The sequence below is a fragment of the Lathyrus oleraceus genome, chromosome 2 (assembly GCF_024323335.1).
Source record: "Lathyrus oleraceus cultivar Zhongwan6 chromosome 2, CAAS_Psat_ZW6_1.0, whole genome shotgun sequence".
NCBI lineage: Eukaryota > Viridiplantae > Streptophyta > Magnoliopsida > Fabales > Fabaceae > Lathyrus > Lathyrus oleraceus.
In genome coordinates, this window is record NC_066580.1 from 155715901 (window position 1) to 155733036 (window position 17136).

Below are 17136 nucleotides of genomic sequence, written 5' to 3' on the forward strand. Positions count from 1 at the left end.
CCAAGGGGAGTGATGTTTAAACAAAGAGATGGATGTTTTAACCAAGAGATGACGATTAACCCAAAGGGAGGTGTTTTAACCAATATATGGTGATTAACCCAAAGAGAGGTGTTTTAACGAAGAGATGATGATTAACCCAAAGAGAGGTGTTTTAACGAAGAGATGATGATTAATCCAAAGGGAGGTGTTTTAACAAAGGAGGTTGAGAGAGAAATAATATTAAATATCTTTGATGTTGGTTGTGATTGATTTAGTCTGAAGACGAATGTTAAAAATTATCTTGATTTGAATTGCCCTAAAATCTATGAATAGATGTGAATACTTTGAACAATTGGATCATTTGTCCCATATCCAAAGGTATTCAGGACAAGGATATGAATGCTCCCTCTCATTCTTCTCCATTTCTTAAGGCTTGTGGTGCACCATTTGCGTCGTATTTTGTTAAGTGTTTTAGTTTACACTTGATGTTTGATCAAATCTATTTGCAAGTCCTAATGTTAACGTATTTAATCAATTTAATCAATCAATAAAATTAATTAATTAACTAAAATTGGCGGAACTAATCCATATAATAATTGAATTACCCAAAGTTAAAATAAATAAAATTAAACTGATTAAAGTTAGTTTCCAAAATTGATTGAATTAAAAATTCATCTAATTTGATTAGAAAAATTAATCACCTAAAGATTAAAATTTTGTCACATAATATTGCTAATAAAAAATTAATAAAAGGATAAAATGAGTCAAACAAAAATATATAATTATTTTTATCATTTGAACTCATTACCAATTAAACTAGGACATGTAGTAAAATAAAATAAAAAAGTTGTTAGCAACAAATACACATGCGCGCGCGCGCGCGCGCACACACACACACATATATATATATATATATATATATATATATATATATATATATATATATATATATATATATATATATATATATATATATGAAGAAAAATAGGAACAAACATTATGTACACGTGACTCAATTGGGATTTTATCAGGTCAGAACTTTTTTTGCGTTTAGTGCAAAAAATTTATGCATGCAGTGCAAAATTTTCGATGCAAAATTTTGCGGTTCAATACAGAATTTTCCGCATGTAGTGCAAAATCTTTGGTGCAGAATTTTCGGATTTAGTGTAGAATTTTCCGCATGTAGTGCTGAATTTTCTAGTTCAGTGCAGAATATATATATATATATATATATATATATATATATATATATGAAGAAAAATAGGAACAAACATTATGTACACGTGACTCAATTGAGATTTTATCAGGTCAGAATTTTTCTGCGTTTAGTGCAAATTTTTTACGCGTGCAGTGCAAAATTTTCGATGCAAAATTTTCCAGTTCAGTACAGAATTTTCCACATGTAGTGCAGAATCTTTGGTGCAGAATTTTTGGATTTAGTATAGAATTTTCCGCATGTAGTGCTGAATTTTCTAGTTCAGTGCAGAATTTTCCGTGTCCAATTAAGTCTCAACTTAATGGTTCTCATTCTTATATTTTTTTTACGGTTTTGACATAATTACGGGTTCAAATTACATGCGATTCAGGGTTGGTGTTGATGCAAACTTTTATTCGAACATAACAGACAACAAGCATACACCTCTATAATGATAAATGCGATGAGAACTCATCAATGGAATTGACGAAAAATATAGATTTCTCTATTGCATGCAAGGTGCTCGAGAGAATGTTTCAACCAATTCAGAAGCGATAATGTATAATGCAGGAAAATAGAGGTGAAATATTTTACCGAAGGAGGGAAATTTTTTCCCGGTTAGTATTGAGAATCACCGACGAGTTTAGCAACAAGAAACCCAGAAAACTTCAAAGTAAGCTCCTTTAATTAATTTTCGAGCTCTTGATGAATATATGATTATGGATAATAACAATTATAATTAAATGGAAAGCCTTAGTGAATTATTGTTGAATATTGATGATGTTTGACACTTTTTTAAGTTAAACTTTAGATGATGAATATATTGATGAATTTTTGGTTGATTAGTATAAGATATAAAGGTTGAACCATTGATAAATATTGATCCAAACCCTTGAATTATTGATAGAATCAATGCTGAATTTTATGAATGATGATGGAAATGTCGAATTTTGGATGAGTTTATAATGAAGATGGTTATCAACAAATGATAGGAGCTTATGCTCAATTGAATAGAGTTTCAAGTGAGGAAACTCCATCAACTTGGTTTATGAGGTTTTGATGATGGTGAGGAATTTTGACATAATAATTTTACTATGAATTCATGGTTTTTTTGTTGTTGAAGAATGATGAAAAATTGTAGGTTTTTATAGTTTTTCAAAGGGAGAGAATGATTATGGATGAAATGATTCTAGCCCTAGGATAGTGATCCTAGTGAGAATCTTATCAAGGGTTGAGAATGCTCCCAAAAATGGTAGTTATGATTTATGTTAGTTTGGAAGTTAGTAGATGGTTAAACTTTGATTTGACCTAGATAGTTTAAGGGTAGTGATGTAATTTAGGGTTTTGTGAGGAATGAGGATCCTTGGATTGTGATCCAAGTAAGAGATTTATCATTGGTTGGAAATTAATTCAAGCTTTAGTTATGGATCACTACTTTTAATCCTTTGATTGAATTTTATAAATGGCTAGGATTGAATGGATATTTGGTTAAAAATAGAACTTAGAATTTGTGTTATTTTAGTAGTTATGGTAGTTAAGAGTTAATTGTGCAATTGAATGGTTATGAATGCATAGGTAGTTAGAGACAACTGATATTTTGGTTTTGCAAAAGTACCAAGTTGGAATGTAAGATAGAACGTCATTGGTGATTATGCATGAAACATGGAATTTTTCAATGTTTTTGCCTTTGATTTGTTTTCCACTTTTGTCATAAATTTTTGGTGAATTATCCCATGACTTTAAGTGCTTTTGAGAAGTGATTTTGCATTGAAAAAATGCATTTTTTAATGGTATGAAGTTACAGATCAAATTCTAACTTTTTGGGCATGAATCAATGTTGCAAAGTGTTGAAAAAACAAGTATTGAATTTAAGGAATAATGTCAAATTTTTGCGAAGTAGTGTAGAATTTTGTGAAGTAGTGCAAATTTGTGTATGACTTTTCCATAGCATTTTGATGATTTTAATCCATTATATGAATGTTTACCTTGGTGTACATTTTTCTTGTAGCAAAGTGACCATTGTGGTGAAAGAGTGATCTTGAGGGGATACAGGAGAATGGAGAGAAAACCATGGGAATGGAGCTTGATGGAAGATGAAATCTTGAGTTGTTGAAAATTAACATTTGTAACATATTCATGGAATAATGATTTTTTGATGAATAATGATGAGTCCTCTGGTCAAATGTTTGTAGAATAGGTCTAAGAAAATTTAGGAGTCAAAATTAAGTCAATGATCAATAACTGACCATAAAGTCAACTGTTGACTAAAAGTCCACTATACCAAAATTTGTAGTTTTTTCTTGTAATTGATCATTTTGCTTGTAATAAAGCTTATGATGCTTGTAATGTATTCCAATTACTCATGAATGAAGATATTTCATTTCTTTCCAAAAAGTTAACAAAAGTCAAAGCATGGTCAAAATAAAAATAATAAGGAAATAGTCAGCAATGATTAATGTTCATAACGATTCAAAGTAAATAACATCCAATCAATGAAAAAAAGTCAATAATAATTAAAATTCAATGGTAATGATAAAGTTCACAATTATGATAAAAGTCATCGGGTGGAAAAAATCACCAATAATGGTAAAAGTTAACATTGGCCAGAGCATGGTTAACAATATTGAAATGATCAAAGTCAATCAATAGTCAACTATAAGTCATAAACCAACAAAATATTAAGATTAACAGAGAACCTTTGAACCATTAAGTAAAATCAAATGTAAGGTGGAGCAAAGTATCAGATGAATAGGAAAAGTATCAGATGAATTTAATCTGAGCAAAGTGGGGTAAAGTTGGGGTATGACATATTCGAATCATGTGTAAATTATGATTCGAGTCACAAACAACATAGCTTTCCTATTCTCCTCTATTTGATTTGATTCGAGTCATATATTATGAGTGACTCATGTCATACACAATAAATCTCAATTTTTCAAAATTTTCAAAATTTTCAAAATAGTTTGAGATTTTACTTGCCATATAACTTGAACGAACCTCAAATATGGTCTTGTTCCATTAACTTAAGCAATTAAATTAACACATAATGATCATACACAAATAAAAACAATTGAATCATGCATGCTAAAATGAATGGACTCAAATCTTGATCCAAGCAAAAAAAAAAGTGTTGAGGTTCTCTTCCTAAATATATTAGAGACATGCATCTTTAGTCTCTCTCTTTTTTCTGCTTGGCAAGCTTTCACTTGGAATTGAGTTGACTTTAAGCCAAAGCAAATAAATGCTTATGCTCCCCCTCAAACATTGTAAACACACAACAACATAAAAACACATAAAAATATATACTTACATTACAATGTCTCCCCGCTCGACAAGATCAAAAAGAGATAGATGGTAATGAGTCTATATTAAATAAAAACCAATAGCAAAGAGAAATAGGTCCATATGAACACTTGAGGTAAAAAAGTAATAAGAATATACAACATCATGGATCAGATACATACACAAATATAGACATGCTATATGTAACAAAAGCACAAATAGACATACAACAACATATCAAAACAAACTAAGTGATCAAACTATCATGAATGGAAGATTAAACAATGCATGAAGAAGTATATGAAGGCTCAAATGCACAGAATTAACAACACACATTTAAAAAAACTTTAAACCATCTATCTTATTATGCACAAATTCATTTTTCATTTTCCATGCATTTTATACTTCTCATCCGTTACCACTTTATGTTAATTCATCAAAATCAAATGAACAAAATTATAGACATTAAAGAATATATATATATATATATATATATATATATATATATATATATATATATATATATATATATATATATATATATATATATATATATATATATATATATATATATATATATATATGATAAACACTTTTTGGTTAATCTCTCTGAGGCAAATCAAGTGAGATCACAAATATATTGTATTTATGGTGATATTTGTTGTATATCCCTTCTTCCTTTAGTGGGAAGCCTTTTTTATACTAATATTTAATCTCCAAGATCATTAAGAAGTGGCTCCTCAAATTTCATTATTAAATGATAGTTATAACGTCCGCCACTCTCATTGGTTTCATGTAAATTCTAGATGATTTTCTATAACTCTCATGAGACCTTGGAGCTATCCAATAACCGTTACATAGATTCGTAGATGTCTTCTACCAACATGCCTATGACAATCCTAATTCTCGGGGTCCTACTTGTCTCATCTGTGCAGCTCGACACTTGTCATACTCGGTATAATGACTCTTCATACTCAGCCTCATGACTTATAACTCGACCTCGGTAATTCAAGGATGTGCATAAGCCCCCTGATCACGAGGTCCAACAAAATGAAGTGTTCAAACAGAAATTCCTGGAATTCCCTCTTCCTTGAGTCAGTCACCTTTATGGTACGTTAACGTGTGATCGTGGATTTTAAAAGAGTAATAATGACAATTATTTTCTCTCTCTGTGTCATGATGATTTTTATGGGGAACCTAACTACTATCATGACTCTAGCTCGATATAGTTTCCTGACTGTTGTAAAGCTTACTTCCATAAAAACCCTTTCCTTGTTTATTCCTCCGCTTATCATTTGTGACTCTCTCCTCTTTTCTCCAAGATTTGTTGGCCAAGTTTTTGCCGCTTTCTGCCAATTGTTTTTGCAAGCACAATTATCAGTTATTACTTATTTTCCTTACTTACTCTTTTTTTAATTCTTTTATTATGGTTATAATACGCGAGTGTGATGATTCGGGGGAAGTACTGATTTCCCATAATTCCTGTTAGAGAAGAAAACTCTGGGATGAATGCATGAAAGAGTGTGAGGGACATCTAAAGCAAGCCGAGTTTAATACGATTATTAAGGAAGTTATGGTGACACTTCTTCACCTTATAGTAAAACTTACTCAGAGTCTTCTTCGTTAGGTTCTGTGGGCATTTTGATGGAGATGACATGGTCTTTTATTGAAAAAAAATCCTAAGTTACGACCAAAACACACTTGACGAAAACTATATTTCAAAACTCCGATCTAAGATAAAGATTTCTTCAACCGAGAATGAAAAAGATATTGTGCTGAAACCCTGTGTGATAGGTGAAAGAGTTTGCATCACTTGACCAAGGAGAGTATCAGACGAATACTTTTATTTCTATTTAAGGTAAATCGAGGATTTTAATATTTATCCATTTATTTGGTTTTGAATCTGATCTTCTTAAACCCTAAACATCGCCCCTTCTAAATTGCGCCCAAATGGTTGGAGCTTTATTAAAGCTTTTGAACTCGTCTGTGAGGCAATGAATATACTTCCTATTTAGGCTTGTTTTTATCTTTCTTTGAGCTGAAAGGAGTGGATAAAGGAGGTTGGGTTTCCCTTAGTAGAATCCTAGGGAAACGTTTCCTCCAGGCCTACACTACCAACTACAAAGGTTTCAAGGATAACTTTCTTCGAGTAAAAAGTGGGAAAAGATGTCCTCAAGTTATGTATGTGTTGGATGGAGATCATCGCTTCCTAATATATTGGACAAATAACCCATTGCCGGTATCCTACTTTGATTATGAAAAGCTAAACGCCTTGGAAGTTCGAGCTTTAGTGACTCTAGATGCCTTTCGGGTAGTAAAGGTTAAAGATTTACTAAACATGGTCGATGATCCGGAACAAATCTCTAATTTCTTGGGTAATGCTTATATGTCTCTTGTTATATTCTAGAGACCTCTTTATTTTATCCTATATGATCTTATTTTTTCACTCTTTTTTCAGCCGAAATGATGAACCACAAGCTGACAGAACAAAAGAAGTTAATGCTTGAAGTGAGGGCGAGACGGGGAGAACAATACGCCTATAATAGCGACATATCCATCATCCAGACGCAGGATATTAAGAGAAAGAAAAAGTATGTTGGGAAGGCAGCCCCAATTGTTTCAGAGTGCCAGACCTCCTGGAGGATCAAAACCGAATTCTCCTAAGAGGATGAACACTTTGATGAGTGACCCTGTAAGTCAGGCTAACATGGCAGTGACTACCTTGATGTAGGATTCCAGTGACAACCATCAATATAATTTTTCAAATGAATTCATGTTTTGGTCCAACAACTTTGATGGCCTGAAGTTTCTTTATGATCCTCTCAATGCGACATAGGATGTCGAGAAGGTGAAAACTATAGGTACTCAACAGCTAACCCAAAACATTAGCGCCTACCTGATAAGGCGTGTTATTATAACCTGATGACTATTTGAAGTTGGTGATGATTATGAGAATAATGAAATCCATCTTACTAAGTATGTAACCCAATTGAAGGTCATCCTTAGGGTTCAGACTGACAAGGTGGAACATCTGAACAAACATCTGTTGGAAGTTAAGAAATAGAAGGTAACCGCAGAATCTAAGTGTTTGGAGCAGGAAACGACCACAACTGGCTTGATCCAATATGTTGAACTGGCTTGGACGCTTAATGAGACATTGAATAAATCCTTGCAATAGGCCCAGGTAAACCCGCTTTCAGTTGGAAATGAGGCTTTGGAGAGAACTAAAGCTCAAGCATTATGCCTCAAACCTGACCTCAATGTGTTTGAGATGGACTTTTTCAAGACCGTGATGGATGACCAGTTTGTAGATATGGAGGAAGCTTCCCATGAATCTGATGTTTGAAAGGATGTAATGACTAATGATCTAACCCATGTCACTTAAGTGGATGAACAACATGATGTTTAAGTTTGCTTGGTTTTATTGTTAGCCATCCACGATGATGCACTTTTTGTAATCTTCGGATAATGTCCGATTTATTTCCAGTATAATGCTTAAGCCCCTATGAGTCTTCTTCGGGGTATATTATTATTATTATTAGTATCTTATATGCATGTTTCTTCCTGATTGCGCGTATCGCCCCATACATGTCTTTAAATTGTCTATGTTTATATTTTTTGGTATGCATCAAAACCCGACCTTGATCTGTATCAACTCACTCTTTTGTTAATTAAGTGATATCTTGAGTGAACTAATTTACTTGCTCATGATTTTAATTTATACCTTTTGGTTAGGTTAGTAGATAATTTCTTCGGTTTTCTAGAGGTTTTGTGGACTTTCGATTAGGTCATAGGTTTTATTAATATAACCAATTTGCCACAACTTCTTATTTACATGGCCCATCCAGAAGTTCTTATTTACTTGGCCGATTTGATTAGGTCAGGTGTTTTATTAACATAACTCGGCCTGGCGTTCTTGTTTACATTGTCGATTTGATTAGGTCAGATCTTTTATTAACATAACCCGACTAGAGGTTCTTATTTACATGACCGATTTTATTAGTGTTGGCGTAAGCCCTAGAGGCCAATACTTTTGGTACTTGTATCGAATTATTTATTAATCATAAAAGGCTTTTTCTTTATTATGTTTGTTTAATAAAGTCCCTAGAATAGCTAGTCCGTTTAATGTATCAAGTGCGACTTAATCATCAGATCCCATTAATCATAAGGACACTATTCTTAAAGTGTCTGTAGTCGAGATTTATTGTGAAGTGGGATAACATTAAAGCATTAAGACCATTATATATATAGACTGATGATCACATCTCATGGATCATGGATAAGGAGTTATCAAGTCTTAAACATAGGTATGAATATTAGGAGTAATATATATACTGGATTGACCCGCTATGAGAATACTATATAGAATGTTATGCAAAGTCACCGATTTGCACCTTTTCAAATTCTCCAATACGAGTCAAGCTATCATCTGTTGGATCCTTCCAAGGATCGAGGTCAACCAAATTCACCTTCAAAGAACTTTATGTCGTAGGACGATCCTGTTGGGTCTTCTTTTTTAATTTCAGGCTATCCTTGTAGCATTTCCTAGCCAGTCGCTAATCACCTTTAATTACTCCGACTTGTCCACATTCTAGGGGGTACTTCATGGTCAGGTAAATTATGGACATAACAGCCTCTAGAGTGTTGAATGCCAATCTTTCGATGATGATGTTGTATGGTGACTGTAGCGGTAATTCATGACCATCAAGCTATGGATAAACTTGACGTCAATAAAACCAGAGTCGTCACCGCGCTTTTATTATTTCCAAAGAAAAAGGGAAAAGTATGAACAAAACCCAAGGATAAGAAGTTTTCAAATCAAAACTAAGAAAATGCTAGAGATTACATGTAAGGGGGTTGGTTACACAAAGGGAAGGTGTTAGCACCCGAAGTGTCCTAGGTACTCCTAGGGAGCCCTTTTTTGCATGCATATGTTTTTGGGTATAAATGAAGTTTGATAAAATTAACAGTGTGGGGATGAGAAAAGAATTCATTGATTATATTTTTGTGTTTGACAAAACCTTCGGTCTTGTGCCTAAGTACTAACATAAAATGAGAGATCAAAACTCGTAGTTCGTGGTAAAAATTTCAAATGAGTTGGTGAGTTGATTTTAACAAAAAAATTAAGAAAAGGGCACAAGAGGCCAAATTTTTGAACGAGGTTGTTAGCTATTTTTGTCTTTTGAAATTTAAGTCAATATGGTTAAGTTTATTTACAAATTTGATTTAAGAAAAAGTTTAAAAATTCAATGGCAAAGTTTCTAATCATTAAAACATGTCTAAGTTGAAATAACAAATAAACTTAGTTTTTGAAAACAGGGAGTGGTTTTGAAATTTAAGTAGGGGGAGGAGATGGAGAGACTATCCTAAGCAAAAATTTAAAAGTTAAGAGTTAAAAAGATCTGACCATTGGGATGCAATCCAACATACAAGAATGTCATATAGAAACCCATTTTCCTTTGAACTTTGATCAAGCAATGAGAAATATCCAGACATCATGAAGATCAAGGCATCAAAAAAAGATAGCCATATCCAAGCAAGCATTCCAATAGCTAGCAGACTTTATTGTCTTCCAATGTAGCAGATTAAATATTCCTTGATCCACTCAGAACAAAACATCAGACATTAACATAAGAAAATAACATTTAAGCACAGAGACAAGGTAGCAGATTAACCAAAGATATCCAAAGTCTTGCATTAGATGAAAGTCACTGTCAAAGATAGCTCAGTCTCAGATGTTTTCATTGGCCAAGTCCTTTAGCATAGGGAAAGTTGCCTAATTCTAAGTCCAAAAGTTCAGATCAAATCCCAATAGGCCACCAAATATTTTTTAGGGTTTTTGTTGTTATTAGGTGTTTTAAGGTCCTAAGACCATAAACAAAATCAATACACAAACAAATATGTACATTCATAAGATATTGCTCAAATGAGCAAAGTGAAAAGGACTGAAACATAAACAAGTTATATGAAATGCAAATGGCAGTGAATGATAAATGACTGAAATTTAAATTGCATAAAGTAAATGACTTGAAAGGAAAAGCATAATGAATAAGAGTTAGTCAAGAGTTAGTCAATAGTTAGTCAAATGTTAGTATTGAGTTCCAATTGATTAAGCCATTCTTTGGAGAACACTCAATCATTCATTCACAAGTATGAACCCTTAAACCAAGACATCTTTCATGAGGAGGGCTTCAACTTGGATAATTCAACAAGTATCCCACTATCTCTCATGAAAGGAAAAAGGTTAAGTTTTCACACAATGCCATGAAGAATGGAAGACTTACAATCTCACTTACTATAATGATATGCATTCTTGATCAAATTTAGCTCTATCTTAAGCAATCATAATTGGACTTATGTAGAAGTCACAACTATCTAAGGTCGGTCAATATAAAAATAGGTGTTAATGCATGTTAGAGATTTGGTACAAAGAACCAAACTCCTAAAACATACCACACACTAAAAGAAATGGGAAGGACCTATCTCAGTCATACTTGTATTAATTCATCTGACACAAGGTCATTGATGAATCAATTAGCTTTTAGACATTAGAGATTTCATTGGTCAAATTAGGAAATGAGGGAGAATAGGGATGAAGATGGAGAGGCAGGGGGAAATAGAAACACAAATTGATTATAAGAGGAAGTTCATCTGATCAATACCATTCATTCGATTGGGGAGATGAAATGTACATTTCATCAATCCCCTAAATCAAATGGTTTTGATAAAACAAAAGTCAAATCAACCATGATCAAGGCCCAAACAGAAAGTCAAACATCACAAGACATTAAAAATGACTCAATAATATTTTTAAACATTTAATCAATTAAAAATCACATTAAAAATGAATTAAAATAGATTTTAATTTGGACAAAACTTCAAATCCCTTCAAAACACCAAATAAATGGCCAAGGGATTTATCCTAGGTCAAACAAGGTCAAAGGCCCTTAGATAAAAAATTTCATGATTTTTAAAAAAGTCAGAAGTATTTTTAAATAATTAAAAATATGCACAAAAACACTTAATTCATGAAAAATACCAAAATCAATCCAAAAAATAATTTTAATTTAGAATATGGAAGAGAAAAATATTTAAATTTTTTTGGTGAAGGTCCCATATTTTTTGGATTAAAAATGCATTTATTATGAATTAAACAAAATAAAGCAATTAAATGGAAAATCAGAAAATATGAAAAATCAGGGCCCATCAGATCTGCCTCATTAATTGTGGTGGCAGATCTGATGGTCACACGCATAGGGAACAAAATGGACTTGAGTCAACGCGCTACAAATAGAGTCAAACAAATCAAAGGTCCAGATTAAAACATTTAAACATGATCAAGTGGCTGGGAAGGTGTTAATGTACCACCGATGCCCTAGCTCCGTTCTTCTTCTCCGGTGGACCTCATCGGACTGGTCCATCATAAACCACCACAAAAGCGAAAAACGAGAACATGGTTTTAAAGGAAAAATTCCCAGGAGCACGAATCTGACCTCCAATTTATCCAATTCCAAGTATATTGAAAGATACATGGATTTAAAAATTGAGGTTCATGATCTGAGTTGCTTCGATTTGATATTAAAGCAACTCAATCATGTTGCCTACATTGGTAGGACTTCAACCAACCAAAAATAAATCAAAATAGTTGAGAAATGAGGAAGAATCTAAGAAGAGAAGTTTCTGAAATTTCACCTTCGGGTAGCTTCAATTCAGCTTAATCTTGTTTTGGATTTGGTTGGTTCTTCCTCCTCTTACTTACAGTGACCAATTGAGATGAAAAAGGAAATAAATCCTTGGAGTTTGAACTTCAAAATACAAGGTGAAATTCAAACTCGATTTCAAAGAAACCTTCAAGGAATTCTATGGTGTGAGGTTCTGATATCTCTTGGAAAATCTTGGGCAAGGTGTGTGTGTTGATCTTGAGGCAATGCACTTGTTTATATAGCCAATGAAATTCAATTTTGCACCCTTTGAAATTTTGACAAAATTAGAAACCATGCGGTATGGATGCTTGGGAAATGATATAGGCCCAATAAATGATGAAATCCAACTTTAATTCATGCGTAATGAATATTGTGGTCATCACATGGAAGCATGCAAAGAGAAATGATCATTTGAATCCAAAACATGCTAAAACAAACCCAACAAAGGAGCCATGCGCATACCCCTCGAATATTGTCCAAATGAAGTGATCTTGAACGTTTTGGAAAGCTTACATCAAGGGGAACAACTTTGATGTTGAACACATTTCCATTTTAATCTTGGATCATGATGAATTTTTAGGTGGAATTTGAGAAATCAAACATAATTGAAAATTTTCTAAGTACCAAGTCAAATATCCACTTCTTCCACCTTGAATAACTTTTGCTATGAGTTTAAAATGGAAATGATTCCTTCATCAAAGTTGTATATATTTAAATCCTATTAAATATGGTCATAAATTTGACATCATTTGGATTTGTCATGAGGGAGTTATGCATTTTAGAAGTTGAGGAAAATTGCATGTTTAATGGTAATGACCCAAAATGACCTATAATGTTCCCTCTTGGCACATGCCCTTGAAAGTTGAACTTGAAATTTATAAAAGAATAAAAGTTGGATAGGACATATTGAAATTTATCATGAAACTTGGATGACCTTCATCTCATAAAAATTGAGCATGTTTTGGTCCTTGGAAGTTGACCTCCTAACTAGGGTACAGACAAAATAACCTATAATCTTTCACCATAAAAAAATGACTTTCCAAGAAAACCTAGATCTTTATGTCAACATGAAATTTATTTTTAATGTCATAAAGAGTACCTTTTCCCTTGGGATCATTTTCATATGACAAAAATTGTAGGAGATAGGGTCTAGGGAACCCCAGTTTTGACTAGTTGACTTTCTCTGGTCAACTACCTTGAACCTACTTGCAAACTTGAAGTTTTCTTGATCTTTGGGACTCATGTAGGATCATATATGTATAATTTAATGTAATATTATGTATCCCTTTAACTATTGGACCAAATGTTGAAGAAACTTGTTGAGGAAGTCACACAAGATACCTAGATGAACTAGGGTTTCCAAGGAAAACAAGCTTCAAATTCTTGATGATTTCTTGATCCAAATGATAAATGAAGAACATGGGGATCCATATGTGATGTCTAAACCATTATGAACCATCCCTTGATTGATCTCCTTATACTGAGGGTCTCAAACCCCAGTTGTGAGCTTGATTAGGCATTGGTGGATACACACACTACCTATAAAAGAAACAAAGCTATATATAGACATACTTTTGGTATTTTGGTTAGTAAAAAATAAAAAAGTATGATACAATCAAATGTGCTTTGTTATCTCTCCTAATGCAAACCCAATGAATGAGGGGTAAGGAGGATGCCAAGGTGTGATCCCAAAGCCAATGCATATGATGAGATAGCATGATGGATCTTAGGGTCAAAATTGGGGTATTACATTGACAACACGTTTACTATCAAGTATCTGACTTTGATGCCTTTGGGGTTTCCTCAACTTACAAAGACGAACATGATAGGTAGATGCCCTAGTACCAGAATTTATTCCCCAGAAAAAACCGACTATGCAACCTTTATAGAGTACCAGTTAGGACGGATCCATGTTCATGCATTAGAAAGCATCCCAATATAATATGTCAGTTGAGCTTCACCGATCGATTAACATGCGCTTGACACTCCAATAATGAATCTGTAATTTTATGACCATTGGGTCATACTCATGTGCCAACACACCTTCTGAGTCCTATCTTGAAAAACCAACAATGACAGGTCTTTCTTCTTCTTCCGAAAACAAATTATGTGATACATGCATTACTAATTAGGCGTATCTCTTTCTGGCCGAGCTTGTTTCTCATCCACCTGCAAAACCTCTCGAGATGGTGTTGAGCGTGTGAAGGGCTATACAGGTCTTACAAATTTCCTCGATTTTTTCCCTTCTTGGAAAAGAGGTTCTATAAGTTTGGTTCTCTCCTATAAGAACTTCTATTTACTGCTGACCCTTACACCTCTTTTACGTATGACAACAACCGACCTCTTTGGATCAGGATCTCTATTTCCTTTTTAATTGATGACAATATTCAATATGATGACCTCTTAGACGATGATAGGTACACCATGTATCCCCGTCTTTTCCTAGCACAACGTTGTCCCTCTTGGGGCGAGTGAGTTTCTGTACTAGCTTGAGATGATACACTTCTTGCAGAACATCGGTATGTTTTATATTGAGTGGGGTAAATTTCTCGATGAAGTTGTCATATGGCCTCTAGGAATGTTTTATTGTTGAACTTTCCCTCGCCCCTACTTGTAGTTCTATTTACTGGTCCCGAATCCGTCATGCCTAGATTGTGTCTTTTCTTTAGCATCTCGGAATCTTTCCTCCATATTGCTTTCTTCCCTGTTGATATAATATTTTGCTCTATTAATTATTTCCCCCATGCTAGTGGTCGACTTTTGTGCCAAAGATTCATTGAAATGACCGACTTTTACATTTCTTTGGAAGGCTCCCACGAACATTTCCTGATTTGGATGATAGACTTTTATAATTTCTTCATTGAATCACGCCATATATTCTATTAGGGATTCAGAGGGCCCCTGGAGGACGTTGAACAAGCTGGTAGTGGTCACCTTTCTATCTTTGTTGGCGGAGAAATGTTGCACCATCTTTTTAGTTAGTTCCTGGTAACCGGTGATTGATAATTTGGGCAGGCTCATGTACCAGTGTAATGCCACATCCTCGAACATTTTGTCTATAAGATTTCATTTCAACGAGTCAGAAGCCCCGATTATTTCCATTTGATTGTTAATTGAGATTATATACTTTTGTGAATCACTTTTTCCATCGAAGAATGGCAAAGGTGGTGGTTTGAAATTTTTTGGAACTTGATCGCCCCATATTGCCTCTAAAAAAGGTTAAGGATCAAAAAGCTCCTCCTCTTCTTCCTCTTCCTTAGTGTTTTGCGTATGCTGAAGGGTGTGAACACTTTCTTACAAAGATGTTAGGGACCAATTATCACTACTTTTCATATATTTTTATTGGTCCCTTTTACCATTTTCTTATTGAATTACACACTTTTATCCTCACAATTTAGTAAAAATGCAATTAAGTTTATTTGATTATGTTTTTAGTAGATATTTCACTTATTTGTTAGTTTTGTAGAGTTTTTGGACAAGAGAGCATTGGATTGCATAAGCATAATTTTGAAGGAGTTTGAATGGAATTTTGGAAGCATTTGAAGAACAAAGTTTGGGAGAAATAATTTAAAGGAAGCTTGCAAGGCAAAGAAGATGGAATTGCTTCAGTTCATGCCGCGACCAAGGTTGGCGCCGCGAACCTTGCGAAGACAACATGCTTGCTATTTTGTTTGGGCCACTTTGTATGCTTTACACCCAACTTAAGTGTGATAGTTTTAGATCATTTTTAGAGTACTTTTCAGTTTTAGACCAAAATGAGACATTTAAGGAAAGGATGAACTCTTTAAACACACAATGGGAGAAAAGGAAAGATAATCATTCACAAGTTGGAGAAGAAAAATAGAGCTTACTTTTGTATTTCATTTTGCTGTCAAATATATTGATGAGGAGCTAAACCCCACTTTGTCAAGATTGGAGGTAGTAGCTATTCCTTATTGTTTATGTATTCCTATTGACTCTTGTATGTGACACAAGATTATTGATGTAATGATTGATATTTTTGCCCTATTTTGAATATCAGATTTAAGTTATTGTTGAAAAAGATTATTCAAGTCTTGACTTAAAATATGCTTTCAAGTAGTGAATAAGTTGTAGAAATAGATTTATACACTACTATTCTTTTGTATCAAACATTAAAGATTGCTATATTAATAGTTAGGTAGAGAAATCATTTAACGATTAATATAGTGATTATCACAATCTCATTTAGAAATAAAGGTTTTTGAGAGGATACTTGAATATCATCAATAATTTTAAGTCCATATAGTTGTCATTAAGGAAACATAAGAAATTTGGATAGTGAAGTCCAATCTTGCCAAGCCTTTTATATTTGATTAAAACTATTTTCATTGTCTTAGTGTATTTTACTCAAAAGATAACTATTCAATCAAAACAACTTGGTTACATTTCAAACTTATAACAATTGGAATTATAGAACGGCGGTAATATCAACCAATCTCTGTGGATACGATATAAAAATATTTGCTGGAAATATACTTTTCAACAAATTGGCGCCGTTGCCGGGGATTTGTGATCGATATTACAAGCATTGCAATAATTCATTGTTCTATGTTTTTTATTTTTATTACTATCACTCTTGTGTTTCACTTGGTTTGTTAGTTTTGTAGATTCTAGTGCATGCGAGGAAAGGCTACCGAGGAGCAATTTCAATTCGATCCCGAAATTGAAAGAACACTTCGAAAAGTAGAACACGAAGAAGAAGGAAACTAGCCGTAGAGAGGAACCGGAGAGAAGAAGTATCTACTTCTTGACTTGTTCAAATCGAAGAAGTGGGTGTAGAAACTTGTGAAGGAAACATGGCCGATGAAACTCCTACCGAAATGTCCGCTAATAGTCCAAGACGGAATGCCCAATTTTCTCGTGGTGGAAGGAATACGGAGATGAAAATCGGAATCCTCCAACTCCTTTATGCAAATCCATTCACTAGAATGGATCATGAAGATCCGTATACCTATC